Source organism: Anser brachyrhynchus, assembly GCF_964034855.1.
Source record: "Anser brachyrhynchus genome assembly, chromosome: 2".
Taxonomy (NCBI): Eukaryota; Metazoa; Chordata; class Aves; order Anseriformes; family Anatidae; genus Anser; species Anser brachyrhynchus.
Window position 1 is genome coordinate 136438168 of NC_137695.1, and position 13891 is coordinate 136452058.

General features: G+C 42.2%; 1 long non-coding RNA gene across 15 annotated transcripts in view; it reads right to left on the reverse strand.

The window, feature by feature from the left end:
- The window catches only part of LOC308190994, a 57885-nt gene extending 51411 nt beyond the window's left edge, over positions 1-6474 (reverse strand). For 6 of the 15 annotated variants that reach the window (XR_013947616.1, XR_013947617.1, XR_013947618.1 and 3 more), the window contains exon 1: positions 6210-6462. This is a non-coding gene — a long non-coding RNA (uncharacterized lncRNA). Of the gene's footprint in view, positions 1-1162; positions 1194-2237; positions 2445-6209 lie in introns of all 15 variants that reach the window. The other 9 variants (XR_013947609.1, XR_013947610.1, XR_013947613.1 and 6 more) reach the window with 7 other exon arrangements.
- Positions 6475-13891: the final 7417 nt, after the last annotated feature.

Sequence of the window (13891 nt, forward strand, 5' to 3'; positions counted from 1 at the left end):
GAACACAGTGCCTGCTCGACTGAGCTCTGAGATCATAGGATAGAACAGGACAGGACAGGACAGGACAGAACAAAACAGAATAGTTGTAAGCAATCTATAAGGATCATCGAGTTCATCTCCTGGCTCCACACAGTACAACCCAAAAATCAGACCCTATGTCTGACAGCATTGTCCAAACACTCTTGAACTCCGTCAGACTCAGTGCCATGACCACTCCCTGGGGAGCCTGTCCCAGTGCCCGACCACCCTCTGGGTGCAGAACCTTTCTCTAACCCCCAGCCTGACCCTCCCCTGTCCCAGCTCCATGCCGTTCCCTCGGGTCCTGTCGCTGTCCCCAGAGAGCAGAGCTCAGCGCCTGCCCCTCCGCTCCCCTCGTGAGGGAGCTGCAGGCCGCCATGAGGCCTCCCCTCGGCCTGCTCTGCTCTGGGCTGAACAAACCAGTGGACCTCAGCCACTCCTCACACGTCTTGGCCTCTTGACCCTTCACCATCTTTGTAGCCCTCATTTGGGCACTCTCTAATAGTTTTAATTCCTTCTGAAATTGTGGCATCCCAAATTGCACACAGTGCCCGAGGTGAGGCCGCACCAGCACAGAGCAGAGCAGGACAATCCCTTCCCTCAACCAGCTGGCGGTGCTGGGCCTGAGGCACCCCAGGGTAGGGTTGGCCCTTTGGGCTGCCAGAGCACACTGTCAATTCAAATTCAACTTGCTGTCAACCAAAATCCACAGATATCTTTCTGCAGGGCTGCTCTCCAGCCTCTCGTCCCCCAGTCTGTACATACATCGAGTTGCCCAGACCCACATGCAGAATCTAGCACTTGCATTTGTTAAAATTCATTCAGTTGGTGACTGCCCAGCCCAACAGAGGTCAGCTAAAGAGTGAACGTTGGCAAGGTAACATCAAGGTGCATATATGCCTGAAAGCATAATTTTGAGCTGAACTTTCAAATAAAGTGTGAAGAAGACTGGCATAACCTCCCCTGCCCATCTCTAATGATAATCAAGATAATGAATTCTGCAGTAGCTGCAATTTTAACACTTAGTTAAGGCAATTCTCAAGTAACCTACATGAATTTAACACACAAAAATAATTAAACATGCTATGGAACAGATGCTGCACAAACAACGACAATCAAACGATTCACACTTAGCAGACCTTACCTAGCAGTTAGTTTACAGCAGTTCTGAGTGACTGAAAGAGAAAAGCAGACATAATGGATATAATTTCAAACACAGCACACCTGACTCACACCATTTAGGAAAATACGATGATTTTGAGCTATTTTCATTTTGTTAGATCCTTTCATTCATGATAGTTTTTACTTTTATCTATGTATATATGCAGACATATATACACACACCATATCCTTAGCAGAATCTGTTCCAGAAACTATTATTTTTTATTTCATCTTAACAGCACACTGGTAAAAAAAAAAAAAAAAATCAAATTCAGAGAACTTGGAGTCAGGTTTTAACATGGCTTAGGTGCACTTGCCTGTGAAAAAGGCACAACTATATGCCCATCAAAAGCACTCATGATTATTCATTCAGACTCATCAACTCTAAGCCAAAAGAGCAATCTGGTATATATATATATATATATATATATATAAATATAAAAAATCATGCAGACTGTTCATAGATCATGTGGCAAATATATATACGCAAATTGTTCGTATGCATGTGAATTCTGGACACTGGCTTACTATCAAAGCATGTTATCAAGGTATGTTCATTTTATGTGCTGGCTGCCTTCCAGATACCTCACTGACAGTCAGTAAATAAATGTTCATATTATAATTAACAAAAGTTTGAAGTATCTGACCCATTTTCTACTCTGTTCTTACCTTTCCTAAGTAAGGACTGAGCTAGCTAGAAAGAAGCCAATGAACTGCCCCAGTAAATAGGGGGAAATGTTAACAAAAAGGACAACTAAAGTGAGCTGATTTACATGAAACTTTCAGATTGACTTAATGCACACAGCTCCCAGGGAAGTTTCAGGGCCAAATTCAGCAGTGACACAAGTGATAGTGTAAGTTAGATATGTGTCAATCACAAGAAGAGTGTCAATCGGGAGGGAGAACTGGCAACATGCTTTAGTAGCACTTCCATGGGGTGATTCGATGATGGATGGTTGTGTTAGCTAAACTGTAATTTATGCACTGTGGCAACTGAAGTGGAGGTTGGCAGCACAGAGAGTATATGACAAGGGTGAAAAAATAAAACAGGCTTTCACCTTTAGTGACAATATCCCCATCCTTCCAAAAAACACTGAGGGGATTCCAGCTTGCCTTTACTAAGGCTGAATGCAGCCACCGTGGAGTCATTCACAGATGCCAATTATAAACATTTTGCTGATTTCCTAAATGATCTTTGAGACTCATTTCCTTTTCCTGATTGATTTTACCTGAACTGACTCAGTCACGTATCAAGGGGGTAAAACCTACATTTGAAATGAAAAAAAAAAAAAAAAAGAAAAATGTTACTGTTCTCTCCTTTCCCATTTCATCGATTTCATGAATAGCATTGTGTGTTTTGACCTGTCCACCACTTGAGGCCATCTCTTGAGGACATATTAAAGATCAAAACAACACAGACGGCAGCAGCTCTTTTGTTCTGCAAGGCTCTTACTGTAAGACGAATGACTCTGACACTGCCTTCTGCCAAACTGTTTTAGTTGACACAGGAAGAGAAGAAGAAGCCAGATCTGTCAGAGTTGAAGAGACAGAGAGCCACCAGTAATTCTCACCATTACTGATCCTTTGTAGAGTTGCCAAAATTCTCCATTAAATCTGCTTTTTGGGCAGAAAATTGAATTTTTTGCATAAATGAATCTCTTTGTTAAAGGAATATCTGTTTTTCCCATGGTTATTTAAAGTTTTCATTGAAACGCTCTATACCTCAATTTCCAAGTTTTTTTGTTGATCCTCTTGTAAAGTCTCAAGCACACTATAAGTCAGAATCAAAGCAATTTTGATGCAGAAATGCTGCTGTGATACCTCATTCCCGGTCGGACGCTTCTTGACCTTATTGACCTGTAAGGACTGACTTCCCTAACGAGATCAGGCTTTCCATGATGCACCACGGCCCGAGCCATCCGCAGGCAGTTCTGCCATGGCTCCAAACAAAGAAAAGCTATGGCACATTATGTGGTCTGCTCAGAAAGTCAAGACCTTAACATAGATGAAGGACTGAGCTATGATCATAAAGCAAGATGCTGTGATATTTCTGGGTTTTGAAATCGCGTAGTTTACCTCTTCGCTGAAAAGTTTTATTCAGCAAAAGCCTCTTAATTTTTTAACCAGCCCAAAGCCTTCAGTTTTGACATTGATTTCCCTGTATTTTCTGTTCTGTTGACCTCACCCAGAGGCTGGAGAGACTCGAGCAGATATATGGGAGGGCAGAGCAATTGTGGCAGGGGACAGAGAACTTGTCTTTTGTTTTCAGCTGATGAGAACAAAAGCAAGAGAATTTTCTGCTCTGCACTATGTGTTGTAGCTGGCTGTGATGTGATAGGTGTGCTAACGTTTCAGGTTTTCATCATCTCACTGGTATAGTTTTCCTTTGCAGAAAAGTGTGCCTAGGATATCAGACTGAAGCATTTTGATGTTGCAGTTAAATCCATAATAAATAAAATTTAAACACTATGTTGCTGCTAAATTGAGCCTTAACTTAGAAAAGCTGATTCTTAAATCAGTCTTTTGCAATGCACAAGTGTACCCGAAACAGTTTGCTCTCACTACCATTCCTGTAAATTCAGGGAAATTACTTAAAGAACACATAAAATGTGCGGTTGAGAAGTCAAGGTAAAAACAGAGAGAATTTACTAAAATGGGAAAATAAAGACTAAAAATTAATAAAATCAGACAGGAAAAATCTGACAAGGTACACTGATAGAGGGTTCCCAATGTTTTTAGCACGGTACTTAGTGTTTCCTTATATATATTATTAAAATTTAAATTGACAGTTGGGCACGTACAGATCTAAAGTATCTGTTATCTGAAGGTGGAAAATGTGTGGCATGTTTTATGATCTGATTCCAGAGAACTAATCAGCAGTAACATCCAAGGTGAAATCAGGTGTTTTTTTAAAGTGCCACCAAGCTACAGCCCTAAAGACTTCAGGACAGTGAGAAAAGCTGTAGCCATCCTTGGTGATTTAGGCAACCAAGTGACAATGTGAGAGAGATGCAGCATGCACTTGCTGGACCGGAGATACCAGTGGTTTTTTTCAGTGTCCCAGTAAAGGATCCCAGTCTTTTCATTTGGAGTATTTAATATGCAAAATTCCTCCAAACCATCATTCTGAGTTTTCATCTTTGACATACGTTCAGCAAATAGAAAAAATTAAAAAGTAATGAGGAGAGTTCCCAACTGCTTTGAGAAGATTCCACATATGTGCTAATTAGCGATTCTGTCTGAAAATATTCCCTGAAAGCTGTATGGGTAGTGCAGCCTGGGATAAATAATGCAAATGCCCCATGGCACTGTCACAAACACCACAATCAGTGCTGTTTGCGATTTCAGTGAGACTCTCCAAGTTCTGCACCTGAGACTAAAATATTAATGAAGTAAAACTGTAGTAAACAAACCACCATCCCCATTCCTCACCCACCGCTACCACACACGCACTCACGCGCCCCGCACCCACTGGCTTTGCTGGCACAGGATAAGAAGCATTTTAGGGAGATGAGAGTTGACAGGTGAATGTTTTCTTTGTACATAAAACTATTCCTTTCCCCATGTGCTGCACCAAGCATGTCTTCATCGCTGGACTAGTGCCTACACAGATCTTTGATGGTGGGAATGGAAGCAACATTGCTTCATGTTGGTAATAATACCAGCAGGTTGCCTGCAACCTCGACTCACTGACCAGCACTGATGGAAAAAAAAAAAAAAAAAAGCTGTGATTTGCATCCATTTCCCCACAGTACAGATGCTTGAGGCTGCTTTACAGCCAGAGAGCTGGCAGAAAGCTGTTATTGTAGACACCAGGCAAAAGCCAGACCTGTCAATGTCTGCTCCCCTTTGAGACCTGAGGGAGTGGACTAATGCCCTGGGAAGTCCCTGACTGAGCTTCGAATGACCATAATGTCCATAAAGCCACCCCATAGGTCTTGCCCACAAAGACAATGTGCAATTGCAGCATGCAGTGGCAAGGCATGTTAAGTTACAGTTCTCTGGTCACACACAGGATGGGAAAGGTATAAAGATACCTCTGGTGTGCTCTCACCTTGGACAAGCAAGCAAATCTTTAGGTCTGAGTTGCCCTGTAGCGTACGCTTTCATTTACTACAAAACCCGAGCCCAAAAGTGACAATCGCCTCTAGAAACGCAAATCCCACTGACTTGAAAATGAAAAAAGGTGCCTAAGCAGTACAATCTAGCTATCTAGCTGCATAGTGGGCTGCCACTGACTTCTGAGGAGGTTAAGTCTTTAATCCACTTAGATGCTTTGGAAAATATCATGCTGTTAAGTGCCTAAGCCACTTCTGAAATAAGAGCTAGGATGTCAAAGCTGCAGAGACGCTCCGAAAAACTTTATGAGGCATTCTCCTCGCCACACAAATGCAACTCTGGCGTTAAATTTTGCTCTTCTACAAATCCATCTTCTCTGCTAACTGCATCACAGCTATTTCAGGTACACGGCCAGAGTGAAATTCAGAGCAGATTTCAACGCCTAATGACTGTTCACAAACTATTGTCCAAGTTACAAATACCCATTAACCTGTCCACTCATATTTTAGTCTATAGTCTCATACTGCAAATCATTCCTTCCTAGATTATAGGGACTGCACATTCTTCAAGCCTCTTTTATGAAATTACACTCCTGCTGTTTCAGCCCGGTGTTACAATACCTGCCCACACTCTCCAGCACAATTCAGCATCAGAAACTAGTCTATAAATGTCAGCCCGTGAACAGCATCCAGTAAAGCCAGTGGAAAAAAATAACTCTTGCTAGTTTGATAAATGAGGGATAAGTAGCACCATTAAGGGAGTTTCTAGCTGTACAGAAACGTATTCAGAAGTTGAAGATTTGAGAAAGAGCTCTCAGCGATCCCAGACTGCACCCAGAGCCCGTCATCAGACCTCGTTTTTGCTGTGAGATATGTAAGCTCCGGCCTGCAGAGTGGCTGTGTGTCTTTGTCCATCTACCCTGAAATCCTTCCCCTGCCTGTCCTCGAGCCTGAGGACCCTGGGGTACTCACCAAAGTGAAAACAAGGACAGATTTCCTTCCTTACTGATCCTTTGCTCCGTAACTCAGGAGGCAGCATCCAAGGCTACGTACGTCTACCCAGAGAGCATTAGTGCCAGAAGCGTTGCCCGTATTCCAGCCCCTATTTTAAGAACACTTGAAATTCCCCTCAAAAAGCCAGCGTGGCCTAGGCTTGCCCACCCCAATGAAAAAGAGTATTTTGCAGTGGTTTGAGAAATGCTAATGAGGACTCTGCTCAGCAGACTGTCATCACCTGCCGCCAGCCTTCCTCAGCACTGCCTCGGTGCCTGCTTTCCCCCCTCCCTCAAGCACCTCCTGGATGCCTCCCAGCCCAAGCCATGACTGCAAAATATCCCTGTTGTATAGCTGCCTTCTTAACCTCATTTAAATTCTTCCTTCAAGCTACCTACACCGTGATGCCCTCAAATTACCACCATCTTTTAATGAGAAGGATGCTCTGCGTACCCATTTTATCGTTATTGTATTCTCCCAGCCCAGCTGCCTTCCACCCGTGGCTCCTGCCTGTTATGCAGATTGCGAGCTCTCTGGGGTGCCAACTGCTCTCTTCCTTGCATGTCTTCACAGCGCCTACCACGAAGGAGCCGTGATCCTCCATCGGGGTCCCATAACGCAAACAAATAGATGAAAGAATAATTTGTTAGCCTGCATTGCAAATCTTCTTCTGCAAGAAAAAAAATAAAGCAATTTCCCCAGGCTGTCAGAGACACTTTCATGTGTCGGTGCCGCGGTCCTGTGCTGGGGATGACAATCCCTGTGCATCTCGTGCCAGGCACGAGAGGGAAGGTTTCCTGTGCTGCTGTGAGCTCTGCGTGTTGCTGCTTTGCATCTTGCCAGGCCACAGAGAAGCAAAACTTGTTCAAAGGTACATGCTCTCGAAAAGGCAGCCTTCTGTTGGTTGGTATATTTAGTGTAGGGTGAATGTGGTGTGGGGCAGCCTTTGGTGGGATTTTTCCTGTGTGTGATCCCTTTCCTTTCAAGGGATGTGATATTTGGTTTGTGTTTTGATTTTGTACTTCGGGATCATGAAGGCAGAGGCTGTGCGAAGTTTGTTTGCCCAGATTTATTATTAATTACAATTCTGCACTCCGGGTTACATGTGCTGAAGTGAAATCACCACTGCAGGTCTGGCTGTGAAGCAGGCAATTTATATCTACATTCAAAATTCATACAAAGAATATTATATTATCAGTAGGTATGTGATCTGTCTTCCACCTGTCTAGAGCAGTCTCAGAAATATTCAGCTGCTGTACCTTTTTTCAGCTCCCTCCTTGGGTAATTGAATCCAACTATTAGCAGCCAGATACGAAAGTTTTTGTCCCATAAGGATTTCACTTCTTGGTACAAAAAAGGTCAGCTCAGTCAGTAAGAATCATTGATCTATACTGTCAGCACCTCGCATCAGTGGTTTCAAATACGCCAGGGTCTGACCATAAATACATTTTCAAACAGGACTTAACCAGTGGCATCTCCTTCCTCTGCAGAAAATGTAAGAGTTTCCACTCAGCAAACACAGTACAAAGACATACTTTACTGTTGTGAGGCAAGTTGTGTCTACGTAGTGTATTACAAATAATTCACAATTCATTCAAGGTTCCGCCTGTGCTAACTTGACATGCTGCGTATTTAACTTTACCATTTTTAATTGAAATTCTGTAGCTCAAGCATCAGCAGTTTCAAAATAAAATCCTGATTTTCTCTCTGGCATAATGCCCTTCCCCACTTCTGACCAGGACATTACTATTACACCAGCTATCTTCCAAACCTATAAAGAAGAATTGCTATTTTGCCTTCTACATTAAGATGCTTCAAATAAAAAAGGACTGTCATTTTCTTAATGTTTAAAAACATGTAATTATCCTGAAGCCATTGCAGCAATCTAGATAAATTTCTTGGTAAAAAAAAAAAATAGTTAAACAACTAATTAATTCAGCATTGCAAAGGAGAAAAAATGCATTGTCTATGGGAAAAAAGGGAAAAAAAAAAAAGTTTGGGCAACTCTGAGAAATGAAAGGTTCAGACTCCAGCATCTCAAATCCTCATCATGCCCCCAAGACTGTATGACTGACATCTGTCAGGCAGACAAGTGCACTTGCCCTCGTGTTTTGTCCCGCGCTTGTGCATAAGAAGTTGGTGATGCACCCTGCCAAGGATGCACTGAAATCAATAATAGTTGCCGCAGCTAATCAAAACCCTATTTTATTCACCAAAATGTGGTGACTATATTGCTTATTTTAAAACCAAATTTATTAGGGATATCTGAGCCTTCATTATTGCATAATCCACTGTTTTATTTCTTTAGTTTCTTCTTAAAGACTGTTTCTTTCATCTCTAATTTGAGTGATAACATAAAGAATGGCTTCTATGACTTTCTGTATCTGGTCCCTATTTAATATAGTGGGACCCATAGGTTACAATACAATATTTCTAGTCTGTAGGAGCCTTGCTAATAAATTTTCATTTCATTATTCCACACAATGCCTTCACTATGTGCTCCAGGTTCAAGCTCTATTGCCCCAGTTCAGTGTTTCTTCCGTTGTTACTGGTATTTTAATTTAGCAGCTTCCTGAGGACTGATCATCGGACTTTCTAAACTGATGGCTAACGTACAGAAATTAGACCGTGCATTTCTTGATTCAATTTATATTTTCAATTTAATTTAAAGGAATAGGAAGCAGAGGACCAGTCACTGATTTTAAGCCTACCAACTATTTAGGATGCATCTGTATGCTGAGCTCCAGGCGGGCTGGACAGCCTGTTTGCAAAAGGAGGTGCAGTTGCCTACAAAATTTTCATTTTGCACAATTATTTTGCTCGGGCTTCACCCAGCTTCACACACCTGCATGCCACAAACTCCAGTTCTCTCAGTTTATTGCTCATTAGACCAATTTTGCATCCCAAATGTTGCTGAGGCACTGCTGACCGCTCTGCTCTGCCTGTCCAAAACTCTCCCTGATTTGTGTTTTTTGGAAAATTAGCTAAAACAAAGGAGAACAACGAGTGCCCCAATCTCTGCAATGATGATGTTTGACGGGTCCCATCCTCGCAAAGGGAAGGAGTAAGGGAGCAGGGCAGGGAGCAGCATAGGAGCACCAAGCTCCGGGGAATGCCCAGGGTTTGTGCGGAGCCCTGGGCTGGGGGATACCATTCCTCAGAGCTGCAATTACTCCCCAGAGGTGCTGGAATGAGGTGATTAATGTTAATGCCTGGACTAGCTGGGAAATAGCGACCTCTCGGTGTAAATGTGGATCTATTAAAGAGGAACCTGTCCCTTCAGGGACAGCGGTGGGGGGCAGGGAAGAAGAAAGGGAGATGAACTTTCAAAGCAGGAGGTTGAGCTGTGGCCTGTATTTTCCTCTCTACCCACACTGCAGTGCTTATTTGCTGCTGGGGCTTATTAATTTTTCACTTATGCCACGCTAAAAATAGTTAATTATTGAAAATGCATATCCGTCTGATGGTGAAAGGCTGTCTCTTCCAAACAGGTGACTGGTTCAGATAACCCCAGAAGGCACTTCTGGGTCTTCTAGACCCTTGATCAAAATTTCTTTTTTAATTTGAAAAGAACAGAGGTGATTAAAACTGAAAATGATGGTAAGGCTAATGAAATCTTCCTCCCTCCTTCACCAAGAGCTGGTGTAATGAGATGAGGATTTTTCCTTCCATCCTTCCTTCCTTCCTTCCTTCCTTCCTTCCTTCCTTCCTTCCTTCCTTCCTTCCTTCCTTCCTTCCTTCCTTCCTTCCTTCCTTCCTCCCTCCCTCCCTCCCTCCCTCCCTTCCTTGTCTTCCATTTCTCTCTTTCTCTCTTTCTTTCTTTTTCTTTCTTTCTTTCTTTTCTTTTTCTTTTTTCTTTCTTTCTTTCTTTCTTTCTTTCTTTCTTTCTTTCTTTCTTTCTTTCTTTCTTTCTTTCTTTCTTTCTTTCTTTCTTTCTTTCTTTCTCTCTCTCTCTCTCTCTTTCTCTTTCTCTCTCTCTCTTTCTTTCTCTCTCTCTCTTTCTTTCTTTCTTTCTTTCTTTCCTTTCTAAATGAATATTTTCAGTATATATGTCATGCTGGTCCTTTGATTTTTGTTTTTATTAATCAGATGTAGAGATTTTTCTGTAACAATAGAATGAATGTGTGTGGATAACATTACTCACAGTGCTGGTGAGAGTTCAAAGGCTGGAATGTCCAGACTAAATACACAACCGAGAGATCAGTTCTTTAACATTTCAATTAGACAGAAACATGAAACAACAGGCTAGTGACTTCAGCTTCTCAAAATTAAACAGTTTGACACAGCACAGAACACACATCGAAATTCATTATGCCTTCACAGCTTAAATCTCCTCCTGCTGAAATAGTGGCAGGAGTCATTCCTCAAACAGGAGTTGCTTTATAATTGTAGCAGATCCTACCCTTACCAGGGGTGAGTTACCCTTTGCATGTCAAAAAACAGATCAAGAGCCTCTTTGGCAGAAATGGGTCCACAAGGGCCCCTCCATGCTGGGGAAGGGCTGGAGCATTGCCCATCCTGGGTGAGCTGCGGGATCTGCTCCCCCAGCTAACGTCCAGTTTTCAATCCATTCTTTAGGGGAAAAAAAAAAAAAGCAGCCAATGCTTTTCCCATGGCAAGGGTCACAGAAATGCAGTTCCTGTGGTCAGTGTGTAGGATTGGACCCTCTGTGCGAAGGAATCGCTCACCTGTCTCCAAGCTGTCAGCTCCCACGTCCTTACCTGCCTCCCCCACTTTGACCACAGGTATCATATCACTGCTCTAACAAGAAAAAAAAAAAAAAGTTAAACTTTTTTTCTAAAGAATCACAGGGAAAACTCCTGCTATCTCCAAGTTCACCGTATAACTGGCTGTGTTACTAATTAAATGTCCAGGGTGTGTGTCTCAGGAGTAATTGCCAATAAAGCCTCTGCACTGTGTCAGCTCAGTTTCACATACTCCTCTGACATGTTTGCAGTGGCAACTGAAACATTATAGCTCCCTGAGAAAATATTTCTGTTATAAGGTACACACACAAACATATGCAGTCTGAGAATTGCTTTCATGTTGGAAACAGGATCATGGAGTTTGCAAGAGGAACAGTGATGGAAAGAGAATATCTTTGCTTTTAAAGCAAGGTGGCTAGAAGTGACTCAATTATCTCAAGAGAATAAGTTATCAATTACTGTAATTGTTATTTTATGAGCCCTACTCAGGAACCTGCAGTCTTTGTCCCTTAGTTTCCAGTCTCAACATAAACCAGTGGATGACAGATAGCTACAGAAAGAAGGGAACTGAAAAGGAAAAACAAAAACGAACAAACAACAACAACAACAAAAAAGAGTTTTAGTTCTCTAGAATCCACAGAATCATAGAATCATAGAATGGTAGAATCATTTAAGTTGGAAAAGACCTCTAAGATCATCAAGTCCAATCATTAACTCTCAAGGAGTCTCTAAAGGATATTTTGTAGATAACACAATGAGGATTTTTGAGGATGAACACAAAGAGAAGACACCAAGATGTATAACAGAATTTCCTTTCCTATTTCAAGGGACAGCAAGGGACAAAGATAAAAGATATTTGGTTCAAAAATTGAATATTTTAACAACCAGAGAGTGGAGGCTGACAAATGTCATCTCCTTCCCCTACGCAGATTATTCACGAGTCCACCCCAATTCTTGAAGAGGTATTGGTTATTCATCATGTGGGAAACCACATCCAGCTGCACAGATGGTTCACACATTACTTGAGTCATTTTCTAATTTTCAGAGCTTATGTCTGGTAACCCCAACATCATGGCATTACTTTGGCTTCCAAACGTGTTGAATGACAGAATTATCTAATGAAAAATAATAAGAAAGAAATGTCAAACAACTCTTGTTCTCATAGGACTATGGGCATTTAGCTTTGCCATAACATATCTTCTCATTTGAGTAGCTTCCCAGGAATGCTGAAGCAAATTTGAAGATGTGGTCAAAGAGGTCCACAAGGGTTTAAGTCAAGCTTTCAGGCAAGTTGTCTCACTGGAGGCTGCCTGGTTTTCACTGGAGCTGAGAAAGGGGCAGCCACGTAAATCCACGTGGGAGCTGGGGCTCACACAAGCCCTGGCCAACTGCTCCTGCTATGGCTCTTGTTTCTAGAGACAGTATCAGACTGACAAACCTCGATGTCCTCAGGTTGTAGTATAAATCCATTTCTTCATACTAGCCTTTTCCCAAAGAACATCCCTTCCTCAGATACCAAAAAAATATAAAGAAGACTCTGAGGAATTAAGACGAGATTAAAACAGAAAAGGAGTTTTTTGTTAATGGTTCCCAAATGATAGCCCAAATCTCTCTGACTAGCCAAGTGTATTACCTCTTCACCTATTGTATGACACTCCAGTGTGATGGAGAGACTAAACAAATAGGGGTAAGAAGGCTTAATTTCCCCATGCTGACACCAAAATGCTGACTATTACTCACAGCATCATGTCAGCACCCCACTTCTGTTTCCTCTTCAGGAGGAACTGGAGATAATAACACGGGCTTAACTGCTCCACCAGGTACCATTGAGATGAATTGGTTTTCCAATCATGCAAATCACCAACCACTATGTTTTATCATGGCATTCTCCCCACTCCCCGAGCTCTGACTCCTGTGCTCTGTCAGACTGTCTCACCTCTTTCATCTGTGGGAGCATCGGTGCAGCAAACCAAAGGTCACTCATCCTACCAGAGCAGTAAGATTAAAAGTCGAGTTCATCTTGCTGCAGTGCTCCTGCAGGAAGCAACAACTGTTGAAACAAAAATGGAACCGGAGCTAATTCAGCACTTAGAAGTAACCACACTTCTGCTTCACACTCTCACATATTTCACTGTCTCTTGTCATCCGTATCAGACAGATACCTAACTATATTTGCCAGAGTACTCTTATGTGGTACATAGCCCATGCTATAGTCAAAGCCATCTGCTCAGACATATTCTCCTGAAGAACTGAGACTGGAGAATGAGAATAGGCAATTAAAAGTCATCCTGTGAGCAAAACCTGCTTTTTAACCTGACCCTTTGCAAAAATGCTGAGACAAGGATGGGGTGTGGTGTTATCTTGGATATTCTACTCTAAAAGTATCCAAGTTCAAATCCCGTCATATCAAGCTTACTTCTAACAAAACCCATTGTGATCTGACTTGCTGTCTACTGGTGCTCTCTCCACAGCATGTATGGACTATGTGCACAGGTAAAAGCTTGAAACACTTACCCCCAGAATGGTTTTAGTTAGTACCAGAGGTAAAAAAGTGAGCACAGAGAAGTGAGAGTATGTCGGCAAAAGCACTGCAGTTTTCAAATCTGTGTCTTCCTGGGGAAAAATGAGTGCAGGGACAGATGTGAAATCCTGGAGTTTGAATCCAACTTCCTCGGGTGCCCCGCTGCAATCTAGTGAGACACGTTAATGTGAACAAACGTGATCCGTCCGTCGACACTTTCATGCAAGCTGAAATGCTAGTTTCACAGGAATAATTAATAGTCCTTTACTGCCACTGGGCTAAACAAGGGAAAAAGAACAGGATGAGATGAAAAGAAGACACAAGAGATGAAGACACAACAAACATGAGTTTGGTAATGATAGATTTCTATAAGGACCTATGTTGTAGAAAAGACAGAGCAGCCAAACAGAGAGGGTATTGTGAAATTAGTAGTC